We start from the raw sequence: 5,452 nt of genomic DNA, 5'->3' as shown, positions 1-5,452 counted from the left end.
ACTACCCGAAGGATGGACATATTTGAAACACGGACTTCGGTGGGAGGGGGGAACCAAGGGCAACACACGTAACCTAAACATATGTACACCCATAATTTGCTGAAATAAAAAAAAAAAAACAGCTATCAAAGACATTTTAGAGACAATTGAAGATATATGAGCTATGTGACGATGGAATTGTTAAGTTTCTCAGGTGTGGCATGGTATTGCAGTCATGTAAGAGAATGTCCTCACTTTTAGGAAATAGGCCGAGGTACTTAAGGGGGTGTTATGATGTCTACAAATTACAGTTGACCCTTGAACGATACAGGTTTGAACCGTGTGGGTCCACTTATACATGGATTTTCTTCCACCTCTGCCACCCCTGAGACAGCAAGACCAACCCTCCTCTCCTGCTCCTCCTCCTCAGCCTACTCAATGTGAAGATGATAAGGATGAAAACCTTTATGATGATCTACTTCTACTTATGAATAGTAAAAATATATTTTCTCTTCCTTATGATTATCTTAATATTTTATTTGGCTTACTTTACTGTAAGAATACAGTATATAATACATATAAAAATATGTGGTAATCGACTGTTTATGGTTTTGGTAAGGCTTCCAGTCAACAGTACATATTAGTATTAATAGTTTAGTTTTAGGGAGCCAAAAGTTATATATGGATTTTCAGCTGTGGGTTGGTGCTCCTAACCCTCACGTTGTTCAAGGGTCAACTGTACTTTCAAGTTACTCTTTCTGCAACAAAAAGTAAAATATGCAAAGATATAGCCAGTGTGGCAAATGTCAACAATTGCAGAATGCAGGTGAAGGTGTATGGTGTTCATTGTATGAAATACTATTCTTTCAATTTTCTGTGGGTTTAAACAGTCTCAAAATTAAAAGCTGGGAGTAATAGAAAAGATGGCCTTGGCTGCCTGCGGAGAGCAGTTTGGAGCCAGGAGAGGACAGAGAGGCTAAAGGGCCCGTCTCAATGCTCCACGTCTGAAACTCAAAGGCACCTCGTGTCATCACCGCCCCATGGCACAAGTGAGGCCATTGATGCTGAGAGCAGGGTCCTGCCCAGGCCAGAGCCCGGCTCTGCCTCCATTTCCCTCTTAGCACCTCTCCCTGGCCCCACCACCCCTCTCTCGGACCCAGGATTGGTGTGGGGTGGGGAGAGTAGGGCAACTCCCAGAGATTTTGGGCGAAGGCATCACCCATAGGGCATTGGATGTGAGACGAGAGGCCGAGTGAGGAGGACCCCTAGGTGGAATGAATGAATGAATAAACGAATGATTTTTTCTCACCTCTTGTTCACTTAGTGTTGGGAGGTGGTCCCAGAAAGACTCCAAAGTGACTGGCATCACTGAGATTTCTGTAGGTGAAAGTCGGGGAACGGCAGGGCCGAAGATGAAGCCAGCGGTGGGGGTCTCGCCCGTCCCTGGATCTTTGCTTCCCATCATCCACTGCTGGCAGAACGGCAGACCCAGCCCTGCAAACATGCGGCCACGCCCCTCACCCTTCACACACCCGTCACCATAGCCAGGCCCCCACGCCCTCACAGACCCGCCCAGTGACCCCGCCCACGCCCTTCGTATACCCCACCCTGTCTCTGCACCCTCACATCCTCCAGAGACCACGCTCCATAACCCCGCCCCAACCTTCCGGAGACCACGCCTCGTGACTCCCACACCCTTGTGACCACGCCCACACACCCTCCACCACCCGGTCCCGTGACCACGCCCCACATCTTTCGTAGGCCCCGCCCTGTGACCCCGTCCTCCCCCACCTCCCCCGACACACCCTTCGTAGACCCTCCGCGCCGCTGGCTCTTCTCGGGAGTAGACTGTGATCATGCCCCTCAATAGGACCCGCTCCACGATCTTGCCCCTCCCGCGTCGCTCGTGGGCCTCCACCCCCGTTGGCTCGCGCCGGCGTCCATAGGGAAGCCGGTGCCAGGAGCTGCTAGTCGGTCAGACCCACCGCCCGACCAGCTGTGCGCGGACCGGTCTGCTGGACACATGCCGGAAGTGAGGCTCGCCCAGCCGCTCTAGGAAGCGGGGAAGACCGAGGCCTCGGCGGTTGTCCTCTTCCCCCAGCACCCCCACTGGCTCTCAGGGAAAAGGAGCGAATGGAGGGGAGATTGGACACCCACGCTCTTACCTCCCTTCTTTTCTAGCCCAACGGTCTTTTCTATGTGCGAGTGTGACCTAGCATATCTTTAAGGAGTGGAGACTTTGAGATGGATGGTGTCCGGGACCCATGAGAATATGGGAAATTGGCGCCTTCCGTAGAAAAAAACGATGAGGTAGTCGATAGGGCAGAGGGGAACTGGCCCCTGTGGATGCCGCTGTTGAGGCTCCTAAGGAAATGATCCCCCATTGCTCACTGAATGTTTTTTACTGATTTTTTTACTCCTGTGTTGTGAAATGTGGCCCCGTTGGGCTCCCAGAATGTAAATCATCCTGGGAAGAAAAGGATGAGATTAATCAAGAAAGAATTCTTGCCAGGCGCAGTGCCTCAAGCCAGTAATCCTAGCACTTTGGGAGGCTGAGGCGGGAGGATCGCTTGAGGTCAGGAGTTTTAGACCAGCCTGAGCAAGAGTGAGACCCCGTTTCTACTAAAAATAGAAAAAATTAGCTGGGCGCAGTGATGGGCGCCTGTAATCCCAGCTACTCAGGAGGCTGAGGCAGGAGAATCGCTGGAGCTCAGGAGTTTGAGGTCGCTGTGAGCTAGGCTGACGCCAGGGCACTCGCCTGAGCAACACAGTGAGACTGTCTCAAAAAAAAAAAAAAAGGAAGAAAGAAAAAAAGAGAAAGAATTCTTACTTCATTCTCTCTGGGTATAGCCCGCTTCTTCCCGGATGAAAGTGGGTCTAACAGGTTGGGACGTGGTTCACCATAGTGAAGAAACATGACTTTTAGCCTGAAGAAGATACCCCAAGACTGGGAGAAGGTGATATGGTAGATACAGAGAGCCTTAATGGATTTTATTGTGAGGCATCTCCTTTCCTCCCCAATACCTCCTCCATTGTGGAAACAAAAAGTTGACTTGCGAACTGATCCAGCTCCCCAGGCCCCTCCAGCATCCTCCCAGTCCCCATCCCCTTCCAGCGTCCCCCTAGCCCCTCCAGGGTTCCCCCAGCCCCTTCTGGCAACCCCACAGCCTCCCTGAGGGGCTGAGAGGCGGGGACTTCTGTGTCTCTCCTGGGAGACATTGAGGTGTTGCCCAGAGTAATGAGAAGCCCTCCTGGACTCTGCCTTTGAGCGGAAAGCTCTGGGCCTCTCCAGAGAGAAGCACACAGGGTCTTCAGGCCGCCAGGTGGGACGGACACTCCGTGTGTACTCACACACGGGACCACCCAAGGGAGGGGTGGGCCTTCTCCTTGTACAGATAAGGGTGCAAAAGGCTTCCCAGGCTTTAGAGGCGAAGCTTCGAAGCTTCATCTCTTCTTTTCACTCCTCCCTGCTTCCACAAGGGTCCGCTCCTTGCCACCCAGACTGACATCGCGATGCCTCTGACCCACTCATGTCCAGGGGCACCGGCTGAGACTGCTTTCTTCCTGTCAGTGCAGAAAAGGAAAAGCTAAGAAAACATGGATGGAACAGACACATTGTTAGCAGAAGACTAAAACTGAGCCAAATAAATTAGAAAACTTGAATTGACTATTGCCAAAGGAAAAGATCAGAGAGGTGATTAAAAAGCTACCATTAAGAAAAGCTCAGCTGGCTTCGCAGCTGAGCTCTCACCAAATTTCAAATAATTTGAAAGTAATTAACAATATTCCAGGCCACAGAAAAAATATTAAAACTTCAATTCATTTTATGAAGCCAGAATAAGCTTAAGACTCCAAAATGATAAAGAGAGCTCAAAGAATCTATAGACCCAGATCTCTATGTATAATAAAGAACAAATTATAAATAAGTCATTAGCAAATAGAATCAAGTAGTATGTCAAAAGAATAATATGCCATGACCAAATATGGTTTATTTCAGGAATGCAAGCATGGCTCCATACCATTGTAATTCATTAGCTTGACAAATTAAAAGGGAGAAAAGCAGTTAATCGATATATGGTAAATAACGTTAAATAAAATTCCAGAGCCATTCCAAGTAAAATTTCAAAGGAAATGGGAATAAATGAAAATGACTTAAATATGCTAAAAACTATTAATCAAAAAAAAAAAAACCCAAGAGCAAGTATCATATGTAGAGTAAAATGCTAAAGCCATTTCCTTTAAAATCAGGAATAAGATCAGGACACCAACTTACCCTATTTTTGCTCAACATTTGCTATGGACAGAATTATGTTTCCCCAGAATTCATATTTGAGGCTCTAACACCCCATATTACTGTATTGGAGATAGGGCCTTTGTCTTAGTCAGTTTGGGCTGCCATAACTAAATATTAATACCACAGGCTGAGTGGCTTAAACAACAGAAATTTATTTTCTTACAGTTATGGAGGCTGGAAGTTTGAAATCAGAGTGACAGCATGGACAGCTGCCTTCTCACTGTGTCCCCATGTGGCAGGGGGTGGGGTAGAAGATCTGGTGTCTTCTTATAAGGGCACTAATCCCATCATGAGGGGTCCACCCTTGTGACATGTAATTCTAATTACCTCCCAAAGGCCTCATCTCCAAATACCATTAAATTTGGAGTTAGGGCTTCAACATAGGAATTTGGGGGGGAACACAAACATTCAGACCATAATAACCTGTAAGGAGGTGATGAAGGTTAAATGAGGTCATAAGGGTGCAGACCTGGCATGGCAGAACTGGTGCCCGAATAAGAGGAAGAGACATCAGGGTGCTTGCTCTGTTTCTCCCTCTCTCTCTGTCTCTCTGACATGTGAAGACACAGTAAGAAATTGGCCATCTACAAGCCAGGAAGAGGGCCCTCACCAGGAACCAAATCAGCTGGCACCTTGATCTGGGACTTCTCGCTTCCAAAACTGAGAAAATTAATTCTGTTGTTTAAGCCACTCAGTCTATGGTATTTTGTCATGGCAGCCCAAGAAGACAAATAAATACAACATTGTTTTGGTAATTCTTACAAAACAAAAAGAAATGGAATTAGTACATATGCTGACAAAAAACATACATTGATCTTTTTTTGGTGATGATATGACTGTCTATACAGAAAACACTACTAGGATTAACATGCGTATTTGTTAAAGTTGCAAAATACAAGATAAGTATGTAAAACCGAATAGGTTTCCTCAATAGTAATAATAACCAAATTGAAATGGAAACAAGAAAATAGTTCATTCATAGTAGCAACAAAGACTATAAAATATTTAGTGTATTATAAAATAAGGTGTAATAAGCTATAAAGTGTAAAATCATATTAGAGGACATAAAACAAGGTCCAGGCTGGGCGCGGTGGCTCACGCCTGTAATCCTAGCACTCTGGGAGGCAGAGGCGGGCGGACTGTTTGAGCTCAGGAGTTCGAAACCAGCCTGAGCAAGAG

This window comes from Propithecus coquereli, unplaced genomic scaffold (assembly GCF_000956105.1).
Source record: "Propithecus coquereli isolate 6110/MARCELLA unplaced genomic scaffold, Pcoq_1.0 Scaffold28, whole genome shotgun sequence".
Lineage (NCBI taxonomy): Eukaryota > Metazoa > Chordata > Mammalia > Primates > Indriidae > Propithecus > Propithecus coquereli.
Note: the sequence above shows the minus strand (reverse complement) of the source record.